General features: G+C 45.6%; 1 long non-coding RNA gene across 1 annotated transcript in view; it reads left to right on the top strand.

The window, feature by feature from the left end:
* The window catches only part of LOC135056383 (uncharacterized), a 96,327-nt gene that overhangs the window by 16,319 nt on the left and 62,191 nt on the right, over nucleotides 1–17,817 (top strand). Inside the window, exon 2 of the long non-coding RNA XR_010243966.1 lies at nucleotides 9,846–10,097. This is a non-coding gene — a long non-coding RNA (uncharacterized LOC135056383). The remainder of the gene's footprint in view (nucleotides 1–9,845; nucleotides 10,098–17,817) is intronic.

Raw genomic sequence — 17,817 nt, 5'->3', positions numbered from 1 at the left:
TTTACATATTGGAGCTAATTGGCTGGCGTGTTTATCACCTTGCATTTATCACTGGTTTATCACTTCCTTTTGCCTTCTCCAGGTTACTACATCTGCCCCCTTGTTTGGCAGAGAGCAGAGCAGCGTGCGTCCTCCTTCTTCCAGTATATACTTGAGCACAAGGGGTGGATGGGAGTGTCCAGGAAATTAGGTCAACACAACACAGATAGCACATCGTAGTGCGATAAATTGCATATGTTTAAAAACCACATGCGATCACACATGCGATGAGATAAATATTATGTGCAGCACATAATATCTTGAGATGCGAGATTCGGCCAGCATGCCCGTGCATCGTGTCGGGCAGAGCTGGCCCTAACCAATATGATGCCCTAGGCAAGATTTTGGCTGATGTCCCCTAGCACCACCGCTGGTTCCGCCTCTGACCCTGCACCTCTTTCCCAGCACCATCATCCCTCACCCATAGCAGTCCTTATTTTGATGTTTGTACCCCCTATATTTTAAATAGGAACAGTTCGCACATTTGGCGCACAGCCCAAAAAGGGGTGTGTGTTTGCTGGCAAGGGGTATGGCCACACAATAGTAACCCCAATTCCAATTACGCCACACAGTACTGCAACTTTATTCACATTTGATCATGCGATAGTGTCCATAATTCATATTACATCACACAGTAGTATCACTTTACCTTATAAACGTTACTCCTCACAGTAGAGCCCCTTATTCATATAACATCACACTGAATTGCTCCTTATTCACATTACACCACACCTTATTGCTCTTTATTCATATTGGACAACACAGTAGTGCCCTTTCTATACGCAACGCCACATAGTAGAGCACCTTTTACACATAATGCCACACATTAGTAATGCATTTATACACATAATTCCACACAGTAATGCTCCTTACACATTATTAATGTCCTTATAAACATAATGCGCCTTACACATTATGACAACCTTTATTAATGCCCTTTTACACATAATGTCACTTACATATATGCAGCACATTATTAATGCCCTTATACACATAATGACACACATAGTGCCCCCTACACATTTGCTGCACATTATTAGTGCCCCTATACACATAATGACACACATACAGTAGTACCCTGTTACACATATGCCGCACATTATTAATGCCCTTATTCACATAATGACACACATAGTGGCCCTTTACACATGTTGCACATTATTAATGCATTTTTACATGACACACATAATGCTCCTGACACATATTCCGAACACTACTGCACAACCAACCCACTCACATGCACACAGCAATCACACTGCCACTAACACTGTGACTTCTGCCTCTGCTTGGATATAGATGTGTCCTCATAAATCTTGCCTCAATGCTAACGTTGGTAACCTTTTTTTATGAAAATGCATCTTATTTGCATTACTGTGTGGCTAGGATGCACAAGCAGCTTCTGCTGATTAAAATGATATGCAGCATGCCTATATACTGTGTGAGACTGTGACTGTATCTGCATACGAAATGCTACACACAGAATATAGGCATGCCACATATCATTTTAATCAGCAGAAGCTGCTGATGCCCCTAGGCATATCAAATGCCCTAGGCAATTGCCTAGTTTGCCTATGCCTATGGCCGGCTCTGGTGTCGGGGGACACATGCGTTTGGCGTGTGATCCATGTGATTTGTCGCTGCGATTTATTGCAATCGCATGATTGTACCCGATCTCTCACAAGTGTATGGCCAGCATAATCCTGATCTTGTCCAGACGTGTCCTTCACTGACCTGCAATCAGCAATACAGTGAAAGGCTTTAGATCCTGCAGATGTGATCAGGCCATCAAGCTGCAATAGGCTCTGACAATTTATTGTGCATTGCCTTGAAGAGCAATGTGTGATTTAATTGTCAGGTCCATTGTCTTACGTTTCTGTTCCTTTGTATGTACTGATTTTCTGTTAAAACAAAACCATTTATCAACTCTATTGTTATATAACCAATTGATGTATTTCTAATTATTCATTTTAAATTAAAACATTTACATATTTATATAAATGTTACTGCAAAGCTCATTGAAGTAACTTGGAGGTTGGAGTTGGGTGTTCATTTACAGTGTATAGGCATTGTATACAAAACCAATATTTGCTTCTGGTTTAAAGACCCATAAGACATAAATACAAGTTGTTATGAAAGAATTGAAGAGGCGAGTGGATGAATGTATTCTAAATGTAACATAACACCTTCATCCACTCACCTCTTCAATTACTAATAAAATGTACCGATTTATATGTAAATCTCTACATTAAAGGTTACAGTAGCTGATCAGAATGGTAAATATTTCAGATAAGCCTTTGAACATGAGTGGCAATATCTTATTATACACAGTAGACTTGTTGTTTGTACTCCTATTATAGGACACATGCATTTAGAGACACATTATGTACAAAATGCTGATAAAAGAGAGCATTAGCTTAGGGATCTGTAGGTAAAACCAGTGGGCGGGATCCCAGCCGTTAGTATACCAACAGCGGCATCCCGGCCACGGGTATACCTGCAGCGGGGCGAGCGCTAGCAATCCCCATGTGGGCTCGCTGCACTCACCACGCTGCGGGCACAGTGATTCGTTGGCACTGCCCTCGCCACAGGATTTATTCTCCCTCTATGGGTGTCGTGGACACCCACAGAGGGAGGAAAACCTGTGGCGCAGCGATTCCAGCTGTGGTATTTTCCCGCTAGTCGGGATTCTGGCGTTGGAATTATGGCGTCTGGGATCCCGACTAGCGGTATGATGACCGCTTCCCTCAGCTTATATACCACTGCAAAACTAATGCAAGTACAATGGGCTTAATTCATGTTTGTATGCTGTGGTCAATGTTAATGCAAGTGAGCGATTATCGGCAGACCGCACATGTGCTGTGATCGCACTGTACATGCGCCAAGTTGCCGCTGTGACCCATGCTCATACTTAGGGATTCATGGGAAAATGGCTGACATGGGGTGATCGTTTGGAGGTGTAAACTGTAAACAGGGAGTGGTTGCAAAAATGCTAGAGTGTCATGGCTGTTTTCGGGGGGTGTATCTGCCATCACCTGCGGGCTCGTACATACAAAAACATGCCGCCTGCGTCGCTACTGCCATGTACAGTCTGTGTACATGGCCAACCCTTAGACCCAATGTTCCTTGTTTTTCTGTATAGGCTGTGAATGTGTACACAATTGCTAATGAGTTTGCAGTGACTCCAGGGCAGTAGCTTTACTTGCTTATATCAGCAGTTGAGAATCAGGGTCTAGCGAAGCATTTCAGTCGCACTGCTGGCCGCAGAGTGATTAATATGAAGTGAGCGTTTCTGGGTGTCAACTGACCGTTTTCAGGGAGTGTTCGGAAAAATGCAGGCGTGCCAGGAAAAACACAGGCATGACTGGGCGAACGCAGAGTGTGTTTGTGACGTCAAAACAGGAACTGAACAGTCTGAAGTGATTGCAAGCGCTGAGTAGGTATAGAGCTACTCTAAAACTGCACAAAAAAACGTTGCCGCCGCTCTGCGATCCTTTCGTTCGCACTTCTGCTAAGCTAAAATACACTCCCAGTGGGAGGCGGCATAGCGTTTGCACGGCTGCTAAAAACTGCTAGCGAGCGATCAACTCGGAATGCCCACCACTGTTTAATGTTGCAGATTTCTTGATAACAGTAACATTTCTTGATACAAGTAAATAACTTAAATTGTTTGCTACTAGATCTTACATTTTTTTTATACATAAATTCCCATTGTTCATGCAGCCTGTTTTGAACATTGCATGTGAATATGTAACAGCAGACTGTATTATGTTTTTTCAATAAGTGTGAATTGAATAAAATAGTCTAATTTTGTGCCTGTTTTCTGTATAAATGTATTCATCCTATCAAAAAGTTGTTACCTAGTTGTTATGAATGTATTTACGTGGATACTAGTGGGCTTATAGAGAGTGTTTGAACCCAGGATGTAAAGGTATTATCTTCATTTACAAATTATGGATCGTACTTCATTGTCCTGGTTGAGGCCTTTGGGTGTTAGGGTCCCCATATTGATTATCATACGCAGTTCTTCCCTGTTGATGGTGTGTATGTAGTCTCGCCCTCTCCAGTTTTTCTTAACCTCCTTCAGCCCTGTGAACTTGAGTAGTGTGGGATTTGATTCATGATATTCTTTGTAAATGTAAGGAAAGTGGATGTTCTTCCGAACCTTTTTTTATATTCTGTATGTGTTTGTTTATTCTAATTTTGAGTGATTGTATTGTCCTTCCTATGTATTGTTGCGGGCAGGGACATTCTACCATATATATGATGCCCTTGCTGTGGCATGTTATTTTGTTCTGTATTTTAAATTTTGTGTAATTTGAAACAGACATTACTGCTTGGGTAGGTGTGATGTTTTGCAGTAATGTCTGTTTCAAATTACACAAGATTTAAAATACAGAACAACATAACATGCCACAGCAAGGGCATCATATATATGGTAGAAGGTCCCACAGTGGTAGAAGCCCCCATTTTTATGTGTTCCGTCCATAGTAGTTGTGTTTTGTTTTTTGGTGGTATCAGTGGCGGAACTAGCGAGCGGTGGGCCCAGGTGCGACAAAATGCTTCGGGTCCGCCCCCCCCCATCCCATACAAGTCCACGCCCTCACCCCTGGAGAGGATCTGGTGAGGGGGACCTGCTCGGGGCCAGAGAAATGGATACCTAGCAACAGTGCCGTAACTAGACATTTTAGCACTGTGTGCAAGAAACGGCATCGGAGCCCCACCCCTGCATGCAAAACAGAGGCAGTGCACGCCATAGGCACGCGCAAAAATACATAGTGGCGTGGCTTCGTGGGGAAGGGGTGTGGCCACAAAATAATACCAATTCATAAAACGGTGCACAGTAGTCTCCATTATTCAAATTACGCCGCACAGTAGCACCACTACACCAGGTAGAGACCCTTTTACACCTTACGGCGGACTGATTAGTCTTTTTTTACATTGCGCCAGACAGCGTCCCCTTTTTACACATTACGTCAGATAGCGTCCCCCTTTTTACATATAACGGCAGACAGCGTGCCCTTTTTACACATAGCGGCAGACAGCGTCCCATTTTTACACATCACGGCAGGCAGATTCCCCCTTTTTACACATCACGTCAGGCAGATTCCCCCTTTTTACACATTGCGGCAGGCAGATTCCCCCCTTTTTACACATTGCGGCAGGCAGATTCCCCCTTTTTACACATTACGTCAGGCAGATTCCCCCTTTTTACACATTGCGGCAGGCAGATTCCCCCTTTTTACACATTGCGGCAGGCAGATTCCCCCTTTTTACACATTACGGCAGGAAGATTCCCCCTTTTTACACATCACGGCAGACAGTCCCCCTTTTTGACCATGAAGAAAGAGAAAGAAAGAAAGAAAGAATTATACTTACCCTCTCCACTGGCTCAGGCTCCTCGGTGCAGCTTCTGGCAGAGATGGATCACAATTCCCGGGCAGGAGAGAAGGAGGAGGAGGGAGGTGGAGGAGGGAGCCGCAGCAGCGCTGTGTTATTGGTGGAGGCGCTGCTGCTGTCCCTCTGCTTCACTATAGGCTGTTGTCCGCCGCTGTGAATGCTAGGATGCGCTTCACAGCGGTGGAAGACAGCCTATAGTGAAGCAGAGGGAGAGCAGCAGCAGCGCCTCAACCAGTAACAAAGCACTGCTGCGGCTCCCTCCTCCACCTCCCTCCTTCTCCTTAACCCTGTGACCGCTGCGCTCCTCTCCTGTGTCCTGCGGGCGGCTGTGTGCTGCGGGCAGCGGTTGCCCGCAGCACACAGCGGCATGTAATGAGTCAGTTTGACTCATTACATGCTTTGGGCCCCTGGAAAGTGGCGGGCCCCAGTGCAACGCACTGGTTGCACTGGCGGTAGTTCCGCCTCTGGGTGGTATGTAGCTGTGTACCAACTTCTTCTTAATGTCTGGTGCTTTCCGGAAACACTACTTTTGGTTTTGGAGGTATGATATCTGCTAGTGTGTCACCTTGAAGTAGAATCAGGCAGTGTTTGTTTATGATCTTTTTAATCTGATTTGCTTGTTTCGTGTATTGTGTTATGAAAAGGATCTCTTCTTTGTCTGTTTTCTGTTCTGGTCTCTTTTTGTATTGTAGGAGGGGAGGCCTATCACTTTCCTTAACCGTAGTATATGCTGTCTGTACCTTTTCTGTATCGTACTGTTTCTCCCTAAATTTTATACTCAGTTCTTGTCCTTGTGTCTCATAATCACTGACTCGAGAGCAGTTCCTCTTGAGTCTTTTAAATTGGCCTACTGGGATACTGTTCAACCAGTTTGGGTGGTGGCAGCTGGAGGCTAGTATGAAGCTATTGACATCCACTGGTTTGTTGAACGTGTTGGTATGTATTTCGTTATCTGTGATAAATATATTTAGATCTAAAAATTCTACCTTCATTTTACTGTATACAGTGGTGAATTCTAAGTTTTGGTTGTTGTTATTGATATGTGTGATGAATCTAGTAAGTGAGTCGTGAGCACCTTGCCAGATGAAGAAAATGTCATCTATATGTCTTGTCCAGAGGACGAGGCTTGCGTCAAGTTCCCGGTCAGACCGCATGGTATCGTCTTCCCACCTGCTCATGAACAAGTTTGCGTAACTTGGTGCAAACCTCGTCCCCATAGCAGTCCCAGTGACTTAAAGGTAGTATTGGTCATTGGCCCTCATTCCGAGTTGTTCTCTCTGTAATTTTCTTCGCATCGCAGCGATTTTCCGCTAATTGCGCATGCGCAATGTTCGCACTGCGACTGCGCCAAGTAAATTTGCTAAGAAGTTTGGTATTTTACTCACGGCATTACGAGGTTTTTTCTTCGTTCTGGTGATCGTAATGTGATTGACAGGAAGTGGGTGTTTCTGGGCGGAAACTGGCCGTTTTATGGGAGTGTGTGAAAAAACGCTGCAGTTTCTGGGAAAAATGCGGGAGTGGCTGGAGAAACGGGGGAGTGTCTGGGCGACCGCTGGGTGTGTTTGTGATGTCAAACCAGGAACGAAACTGACTGAACTGATCGCAGTGGCAGAGTAAGTCTCGAGCTACTCAGAAACTGCAAAGAAATTTCTATTCGCAATTTTGAGAATCTTTCGTTCGCAATTTTGCTAAGCTAAGATTCACTCCCAGTAGGCGGCGGCTTAGCGTGTGCAATGCTGCTAAAAGCAGCTTGCGAGCGAACAACTCGGAATGAGGGCCATTGAACCATGTGTAATTGTGTGTGAGTATATATTCAATACCCTTAATGATGAACTCTTTCTGTTCTTTAGTCATGCTCTTATCTTGTTCCAGATAATATAGTGTACTGGCTATACCGTGTGAATGAACGATGATTGAGTATAGTGATTTAGCATCACTGGTAACCAGACAGTAGTCTTCTTTCCATGTGATCAGTTGCAGTCTTTTTAAGATATCAGCAGTGTCTCTCAGGTATGCTTTTTGTTGTTGGACATATGGTTGTAGGTAAGTATCAATGTATTGTGATAGGTTTGTGTTGTCTAGTATTCGGTTTGCTTCCTTCAGATAATCTTCTTTGTCTAAGACCACTATCCCCCCCCCCCCCCCCCCCACCTTTGTCTGCTGGTTTCCCCCCCTCCCCCCTTTGTCTGCTGGTTTTATGATGATGTTTCTGTTTTCTCTCAAATCCTTAAGTGCTCTTTGCTCAGTGTTTGTCATATTCTGCTTCTCTGATCCTTTCTGTTTATTCTCTAATTTCATTACCTCTTTCTCTACCGTGCTGGTGGATGTGGCTATATGATTGCCCATCATGTAACTGGAGTAAAAATTGTGACTTTGGTTTGAGGCTTGTATGTAGGCATGGATCTTCCTCTGGCGGTTTGTGTTGTGGTAATGGAGTCTTTTGGAAGAATTTCTTACGTGTTAATTTTCGTGTAAATGTCTGTATATCCAAGTGTGTATCAAACTTGTTTATAGCAACTGTCGGTGCAAATTTAAGTCCCTTGTGAAGTGCACTGATGTGATTGTCGTGTTCTACTAGTTTTCTCTTGGTTTGTTTGTTTGGTGTTCTGACAGACCCCTCATGTTAATTGCGGTCTGTCCTTAGCTCTAAAAAAGAACCTGCACATGATGGTTGTGTGATTTTCTTTGCAGGGTTCTCTCGCTCTGATTCTTCTGGTTTGTTCGTACTTTGTTTTTCTCTATTGGTGTGTTGTGTGGGTTCTTGTGCAGTGATTTCTGCTAATTCTGATCCAATGTCTAACCAGCCTTGTTCTAATGAGTGTCTAGCCAAGTTCTGATTGAATTCTTCTTCTATATCTTGTATGGAAAATGAGGTATCGTACTCTGTACTTATAGTTGAGTTGCTGGGTGTTGTAAGTGTTCTGGATTGTGTGTTAGCTTGTCCTCTGTCACTATTCTTTGAATGTAATTTGGTCATGTACTGTTGGTAAGTCAATCTAAGCATTTTGTAAATGGGGGTTCTGGGTGGATCAATAGTTCTGGGTTTGTTTATTGTATCTTGTTTCCTCCAGCCGGAGGTGGAGCTGTATTTCGGTGTGTTTCTATGTGTGGGTTTAGGTTTCTTACATAAACCAAATTTGTCTCTCAGTATTTTGTTTTTCTTCGTGCTGATGATTTTATCCTCACCTTGTTTTACTCTTTTGAGTGTCAATTCAGTTATAGGGGGTCATTCTGAGTTGATCGTTCGCTGCCGATTTTCGCAGTGCAGCAATCAGGTGAAAAAACGGCATTTCTGCGCAAAAATGCAGGCGTGGGTGGGCGGGTGTATAACATCAAATCCGGACACGAATAGGCTGAAGTGATCGCAAGCGCTGAGTAGGTTCAGAGCTACTCAGAAACTGCACAAACTGTTTTTGCAGAGCTCGGCTGCACATGCGTTCGCACTTCTGCTAAGCTAAAATACACTCCCCTGTGGGAGGCGGAATAGCATTTGCACAGCTGCTAAAAACTGCTAGCGAGCGATCAACTCGGAATGACCTCCAGAGTGCGGTATTCTGCGTCTTGTTCATACGGTTCAAGTTCTGAGTTTAATTGGTGTATCCATGAGTCTAGCTTCGCTAGTTCCTCTGTGTGCGTGTCTATCAGCAATTGTGTTAATTGATGTGAACAGTCAATAAGAATATTATTCCATTTCTCAGAAAATGTCACATTGGGATTGTTTAAAGTAGGAGATTTCTTTATTCTAAGTCCTTTTGGTATGACCATATTGTTATGGTACCACTTAAGGGTTTGTGTATCCCACCAAAGTTTGTTTTCTTTTGTGACTAACTTTTCTAAATGTGTAAAGATGTTAAAGAAATTCCCTACTTCTGATGTATTGACAGTGGCATTTTGAATTGTGAGAATATCATGTTAGCTCTATTCTCCCTATTGTCGAAGTCGAAAATATTATACCCACATGCATAACGTGCAAACACCACACAGAGTGGCCTCCGTGCGTGTGCTTGTTCTGCCGTGCGTGCGCATACTCGCACGTTACGTATATTGGCTCACGAGGTCCTGCATATTAGCGCGTGGTATGAGTAAATACGGTAGCATTCGCATGGAAAAGCCACAAAGACATATCTGATATTTAATCCACATAGCACATAATTTACACATAGCCTACACGCACCACACCAGCAAGTTACATTTGCTTCAGAAGTATAGCAACAGTGGGATTCAACTTTACAGGATATGAGGGGACAGAATTAGGTTAGGAGGTGGTGTTTGGTATCCAGATGTACAGTATTTGAAGGGCAATATTCCGATGGCAGTTTGCAGAATGTAGCATGCTCCTGCGCATAGATATGCACAGGAATACAATATTAATATCACACTGTATTTACTGTACTCCTGATATTCGGCAGGAACCCAGTGGAGGACAAGTGCAAGTGCACCTGGACCAGGCATCGCCCACCTATTCAAACCGACCTATTACCCCTCATGTTCTGTAAATAACCAGCCCTTTGACCTATGAAAGAAGAGATTACAGATGCCTTTGTATTATGTTGGACAATTGTATAAAAGCCAAGCCTCCTGGCCGGTCCCAGACTAATTCTCTGAAGGTCATGTTGCCAGATTGACTGAGGACCGGATCCGGGTGGCGCAGGCGAACAAACGTATGTATCCAATGGTTGTAGCTTTTCTCTTGTATTGTTGTATTTCTCTGTGAACCCCCTTTTAAGTAAATATTTGTTGCTGCGTTAGACCACAACATAACATATACAATCGGTGTCGCATTCCATTCCTGTTAGGGGTTTAAAAGTGTATTCACCCACACGTGTAGCTGCATTGTGCTCACTGCGTGTCCGCGTGCCTACGCAACGTACATATATTCTTAGAGGTTATTCGCATACACGTAGAGGCCGCAGCGGCCCGAATACTTGTGATATAAGGTGCTGCTTTTTCCTGAAAGTTAAACAAACTTAACACTATATTTTCTGTTCTCCATTAGACCCATGTAGATCAGTGTGACACCTCTTGCTGCCGACCTTAGGACAAATGTGATCTGATTGCGAAGGGATGGAAAGGTCTGCGCACTGAGTTATGTTACTCATGTGAACGGGGTGTGCTGCAGTTATAGGGGATGTCCACTCCCCTTTTCAAATAATTGGGATAAAGTTGGTTTATTAACCTAACTGCGCTATAATTCCTCAGTGTCTAATGCAGAGGTTCCCAAACTGTGTGCCGTGGCTCCCTGGGGTGCCTCGGGACACTTGCAGGGGTGCCCTGGGTTGGTGGTCCAGGACCAATTCAAATTATTCATGGTCAATATAATAGGCAAAACCAGTGCTGGTGGCTGCCAGTCATAAAATATGTGGCCAAACAGAAGCAAATCTTGTCCCTCACCACACAACTGACCCTAAGGATGACATATAAACGCGATCTACTTAATGTAATATTTCTTTCTAAATTTCTCAATAAGAAATTTTTGGCCTAGTGGTGCCGTGAATAAATTCTGATATTCTAGGGCGCCGTGATTCAAAAAAGTTTGGAAACCACTGGTCTAATGCCTGTAGTCTGGCTTGTTAAATCCTTTGTTGTGTAATGATCGAGATCTGCCAATGAAATGCAATAACCTGAGCTGGTTCTGAAACCTTTACTTCTGATTAATTAAAATTGAATCTGCATACATATACATTGCATTAATGCATAAATCAATATTGCATGAATCAAATATGTAAAGTACTGTGGTGCAAAAATCATTCAGTTCATTTGAAAGTTCCATGCACTCAGAATCTAATGCGGAGATGAATAAGATGTCCAATGATCACTATCAGTGGTAGAGACCGGCGTCCCGTGTCTCTACAGTAGCTAAAAGTCTGTGCGGTCTTGAGCGCTACCGTTGCGGCCGTTCTCAGAGCGTCTCCTGGTTTGCGTATTACTTGGAGTTGCCAGTCATTGCATATGCCTGATTTAAGAGCATTCACAGAGACAAACTTCACTTTATGCTTTGCAAATCGACTTGCATTCAATTCAGCCCTATGGTGCTAGGGTGTTCGACGCCCCCCTGCAAACTATACATTTGCGCCCTCCCATATTCAACAAAGTGTCAGCACGCGCCTTTGGTGCACGCCGATAAAAGGGGTGTGGTCTCACAAGGAAGGGGCATGGCCACACAATAGTGTCCCAATTTAAAATTACACCACACAGTAGCACAATCTTATTCATCTTATACGTAATGTCCCATCCGTAGTAGTAGCATCCTTATATGTAATGCACCCCAGTAGAAGTAGCATCCTTATACATAATGCCCCCCCAGTAGTAGTAGCATCCTTATACATAATGTACCTACAGTAGTAGTAGCGTCCTTATACGTAGTGCACCCCCAGTAGTTGAAGCGTTCTTATACGTAATGACCCCCAGTAGTAGTAGCATCCTTATACATAATGCACCCAGAGTAGTTGTACCGTCCTTATACGTAATGCCCCCGAGTAGTAGTAGTGTCCTTATACGTAATGCCCCCAAGCAGTAGTATCTTCCTTATACGTAATGCCCCCCCAGTAGTACTAACATCGTTATACGTAATGCACCCCCCAGTAATAGTAGCATCCTAATACGTAATGCCCCCCAGTAGTAGTAGCGTCCTTATACGTAATGCCCCCAAGCAGTAGTAGCTTCCTTATACGTAATGCCCCCCCCCAGTAGTAGTAACATCGTTATACGTAATGCACCCCCCAGTAATAGTAGCATCCTTATACGTAATGCCCCCCAGTAGTAGTAGCGTCCTTATACGTAATGCCCCCAAGCAGTAGTAGCTTCCTTATACGTAATGCCCCCCCAGTAGTAGTAACATCGTTATACGTAATGCACCCCCCAGTAATAGTAGCATCCTTATACGTAATGCCCCCCAGTAGTAGCGTCCTAATAAGTAGTGCCCCCTCCCCCAGTAGTAGCGTCCTTATACTTAATGCCCCCCCAGTAGTAGCTTCTTTATACGTAATGCCCCCTCCCCCAGTAGTAGCGTCCTAATACGTAATGCCCCCCAGTAGTAGTAGCGTACTTACATGTAATGCCCCCCCAGTAGTAGTAGCGTCATTATATGTAATGCACCATGCACACACACACACACACACACACACACACACACACACACACACACACACACACACACACATCCCCACCATACACACACATACATTTCTCTCTCACCCTCCACTTACCTAAGTCTGGCTGGCTACCGCTGTAATTACTGTCCCTCTCTCTACAGTGGCCTGGTCCGTTTAGCTCCGCCCCTTCCGATCTGTTTAGCTCTGCCCCTTCCGCTCTGTGTAGCTCCGCCCCCTCATCTGATCCATACAGCCGCTGTCACACAGGTGAGGGGAGGGGAGTGGGCTTTTCATGCTACCAGCGCCGCTGCCTGTCATACAGTGACAGACACTGCAGCTGACAGCAGCAGCAGGGGGGACAGGACGGCGCAGCAGCAGGGAAGGGATGCAGAGCAGGGGGAGCGCCTCTTCGTCCCAGCGACTTCCTGCACTGCATCCCTTCACTGAGCGTGTAGCGCCGGGCCTGCATATTGCACAAAGTGCACTCAAAGCATTTAAAACCAAATAAAAATTGTGTTTTTTGTTCTATGAGCAGTAAAATAGATTAGTAAGATTCGTTAGGTAAACTACTGCAGAGTTTTAAAAAAAAAAGAGATTATACAGTAATGGTGGTAATTCAGACCTGATCGCTAGGGTGCATTGTTTGCAGCCCTGCAATCAGATAGCTGCACAAACACCAGTTTGTGCAGTCTTTGCGCAGCCCAGGACTTACTCAGCCGCTACAATGTATTCCTGGTGATCGGGGCTGGAGGTGACGTCAGACACCCTCCCTCCAAACGCCTGAGCCCACCTGCGTTTTTTTTCGCGCCATCCCGTCGCTAAGCACCGATGTCCGATGCTGTTGTGCAACCCGCCGGCGCATTGCACAGCAGCGATCAGGTCTGAATTACCCCCTATGAGAGAGAAGTACAATGGGGGTAATTCCGATCTGATCGCAGCAGCAAATTTCTTAGCTAATGGGCAAAACCATGTGCACTGCAGGTGGGGCAGATATAACATTTGCAGAGAGAGTTAGATTGGGTGGGTTATATTGTTTCTGAGCAGGGTAAATACTGGCTGCTTTATTTTTACACTGCAAATTAGATTTCAGTTTGAACACCCCCCACCCAAATCTAACTCTCTCTGCAAATGTTATATCTGAGCCCCCCCCCCCCCCACCCGCAGTCCACATGGTTTTGCCATACTTGCCAACTCTCCTAAAAATCGGGTGGTGCTCCCAGCCCCCCGGAAAAGAGTGGGCAAGTCTCCCGGCCGAGCGCCCCCCCCCCCCACCCCACACACACACACATCCCCTAGCAAACCCCCAATGGCACAGTTCAATGTGGGCGGTCAGGGGGTCAGATGACGCGATTCGCTTCATCCCAGCCCCGCCCCCTGCCTTGCAATGCCAATATTATCAGCATTGCTAGACGATGACGTGATCATGTGGCCACGCCCCCGAATCCTGCCCCATAACGTCATCCTCCATCATCGCCACGCCCCTGCTGCTCTGACCTGGCTGCCTCCTCCCGGATGGGTTTTGCCCATTAGCTAACAAATTTGCTGCTGCGATCAGATCTGAATTAAGCCCCATGTATAGTATATTATAGTTCGGGGACCAGTGGCGGAACTAGCGAGCGGTGGGCCCAGGTGCGACAAAATGCTTTGGGCCCTCCCCCCCCCCCGATCCCATCCAAGTCCACCCCCTCACCCCTGGAGAGGATCTGGTGAGGGGGACCTGCTCAGGGCCAGAGAAATGGATACCTAGCAACAATGCCGTAACTAGACATTTTAGCACTGTGTGCAAGAAACGGCATCGGAGCCCCACCCCTGCATGCAAAACAGGGGCAGTGCGCGCCGTAAGCGCGCGCAAAAATACATAGTGGCGTGGCTTCGTGGGGAAGGGGTGTGGCCACAAAATAATACCAATTCATATAGCGGTGCACAGTAGTCTCCATTATTCTAATTACGCCGCACAGTAGCACCACTACACCAGGTAGAGACCCTTTTACACCTTACGGCGGACAGATTCCTCTTTTTACACATTACGGCAGACATCGTCCCCTTTTTACACATTACGGCAGACAGCGTCCCCCTTTTTACACATAACGGCAGACAGCGTCCCCCTTTTTACACATAATGGCAGACAGCGTGCACTTTTTACACATAACGGCAGACAGCGTCCCCTTTTTACACATAACGGCAGACAGCGTGCCCTTGTTACACATAGCGGCAGACAGTGTACACTTATTACACATAACGGCAGACAGCGTGCCCTTGTTAAACATAGCGGCAGACAGCGTACACTTTTTACACATAACGGCAGACAGCATGCCCTTTTTACACAACGGCAGACAGCATCCCCTTTTTACACATTACGGCAGACAGCGTGCCCTTGTTACACATTACGGCAGACAGCGTCCCCCTTTTTACACATTACGGCAGGCAGATTCCCCCTTTTTACACATCATGTCAGGTAGATTCACCCTTTTTACACATTGCGGCAAAGATTCCCCCTTTTTACACATTACGGCAAACAGATTCCCCCTTTTTACACATTACGGCAGACAGCGTCCCCCTTTTTACACATTACGGCAGGCAGATTCCCCCTTTTTACACATTGCGGCAGGCAGATTCCCCCTTTTTACACATCACGTCAGGCAGATTCCCCCTTTTTACACATTACATCAGGCAGATTCCCCCTTTTTACACATTGCGGCAGGCAGATTCCCCCTTTTTACACATTGCGGCAGGCAGATTCCCCCTTTTTACACATTGCGGCAAGCAGATTCCCCATTTGTACACATTGCGGCAGGCAGATTCCCCCTTTTTACACATTGCGGCAGGCAGATTCCCCCTTTTTACACATTGCGGCAAGCAGATTCCCCATTTTTACACATTGCGGCAGGCAGATTCCCCCTTTTTACACATTACGGCAGACAGTCCCAAGAAAGACAGAAAGAAAGACAGGAAAGAAAGAAAGACAGGAAAGAAAGACAGGAAAGAAAGAAAGAAAGAAAGAAAGAAAGAAAGAATTATACTTACCCTCTCCGCTGGCTCAGGGTTTTGCCCATTAGCTAACAAATTTGCTGCTGCGATCAGATCTGAATTAAGCCCCATGTATAGTATATTATAGTTCGGGGACCAGTGGCGGAACTAGTGAGCGGTGGGCCCAGGTGCGACAAAATGCTTTGGGCCCTCCCCCCCCCATCCCATCCAAGTCCACCCCCTCACTCCTGGAGAGGATCTGGTGAGGGGGACCTGCTCAGGGCCAGAGAAATGGATACCTAGCAACAATGCCGTAACTAGACATTTTAGCACTGTATGCAAGAAACGGCATCGGAGCCCCACCCCTGCATGCAAAACAGGGGCAGTGCGCGCCGTAAGCGCGTGCAAAAATACATAGTGTCGTGGCTTCGTGGGGAAGGGGTGTGGCCACAAAATAATACCAATTCATATAGCGGTGCACAGTAGTCTCCATTATTCAAATTACGCCGCACAGTAGCACCACTACACCAGGTAGAGACCATTTTACACCTTACGGCGGACAGATTCCTCTTTTTACACATTACGGCAGACAGCGTCCCCTTTTTACACATTACGGCAGACAGCGTCCCCCTTTTTACACATAACGGCAGACAGCGTCCCCCTTTTTACACATAATGGCAGACAGCGTCCCCTTTTTACACATAACGGCAGACAGCGTGCCCTTGTTACACATAGCGGCAGACAGCGTACACTTTTTACACATAACGGCAGACAGCGTGCCCTTGTTAAACATAGCGGCAGACAGCGTACACTTTTTACACATAACGGCAGACAGCATGCTCTTTTTACACATAATGGCAGACAGCATCCCCTTTTTACACATTACGGCAGACAGCGTGCCCTTGTTACACATTACGGCAGACAGCGTCCCCCTTTTTACACATTACGGCAGGCAGATTCCCCCTTTTTACACATCACGTCAGGCAGATTCCCCCTTTTTACACATTACGGCAGACAGATTCCCCCTTTTTACACATTACGGCAGACAGCGTCCCCCTTTTTACACATTACGGCAGGCAGATTCCCCCTTTTTACACATTGCGGCAAGCAGATTCCCCATTTTTACACATTGCGGCAGGCAGATTCCCCCTTTTTACACATTACGGCAGACAGTCCCAAGAAAGACAGAAAGAAAGACAGGAAAGAAAGAAAGAAAGAAAGAAAGAAAGAAAGAAAGAAAGAAAGAAAGAATTATACTTACCCTCTCCGCTGGCTCAGGCTCCTCGGTGCAGCTTCTGGTCACGATTCCCGGGCAGGAGAGAAGGAGGAGGAGGGAGGTGGAGGAGGGAGCCGCAGCAGCGCTGTGTTATTGGCGGAGGCGCTGCTGCTGCTGACCCTCTGCTTCACTATAGGCTGTTCTCGGAAGACAGCCTATAGTGAAGCAGAGGGACAGCAGCAGCAGCGCCTCAACCAGTAGTAAAGCGCTGCTGCGGCTCCCTCATCCACCTCCCTCCTTCTCCTTACCCCCGTACTGCTGCTCCTCTCCTCTCTGTCTGGGCGGCTGTGTGCTGCGGGCAGCGGTTGCCCGCAGCACACAGCGGCATGTAATGAGTCAGTTTGACAGAGATTACAGCACAGAGGAGTAAAATGTTCTGACATCCAGGAGAAAGACCTTGTAGATAACTGGATTATTTAATGGAGAACTAGCTATCAGGAGGAGGAGTAGGAGGAGGAGGATTTAATCACAGTGGACTTTCTCGTATAATTATTTATAGTGCAAAATAATGTATTAATTGCCTTTGTCAGTGGGACCCTTCCTAGTTTGCAGGAGTGGTGCAGATGACTTATCAGACAGCTGCGAGACGAGATGATAATGCCCGGATCACAAGAGACCTTTTGGCTTGACCTAGAAGCACCGTCTTTATGTCTTTTATTTTGTTTCAAAACACCAAATGCCATAAATTGCACAGATTGATATAGATGTTCTTATCATTCCACTATTTTTGAGTGGATAATTACAAATATAGTGGAAAAAAATAAAGTAGGTGAAAGTTTGGAAAGGGTTATGAAAATGCCACTTAGCATTTAGGGACCTAATTTAGAACCTAATTTCCTTCAAAAATAATGCAGAACGGTCAGCTGCTCCATGATATATGTAACCAACGTATTTAACAAAGCCAGTGTTCTCAATGAGAAAAAGTATAGTACAATAAATTAACGAGCAACACTCATTAGGAGAATTCAGTGTAGAGCCAAAATAATACCCCTTTCACACCACTCAAGGCGGGTCGTACCTTGGAGCCTGACATGGGTGCTTCCCGCA

Source organism: Pseudophryne corroboree, chromosome 3 (assembly GCF_028390025.1).
Source record: "Pseudophryne corroboree isolate aPseCor3 chromosome 3, aPseCor3.hap2, whole genome shotgun sequence".
Classification (NCBI taxonomy): domain Eukaryota; kingdom Metazoa; phylum Chordata; class Amphibia; order Anura; family Myobatrachidae; genus Pseudophryne; species Pseudophryne corroboree.
Note: the sequence above shows the minus strand (reverse complement) of the source record. Positions and strands in the feature narration are given on the sequence as shown.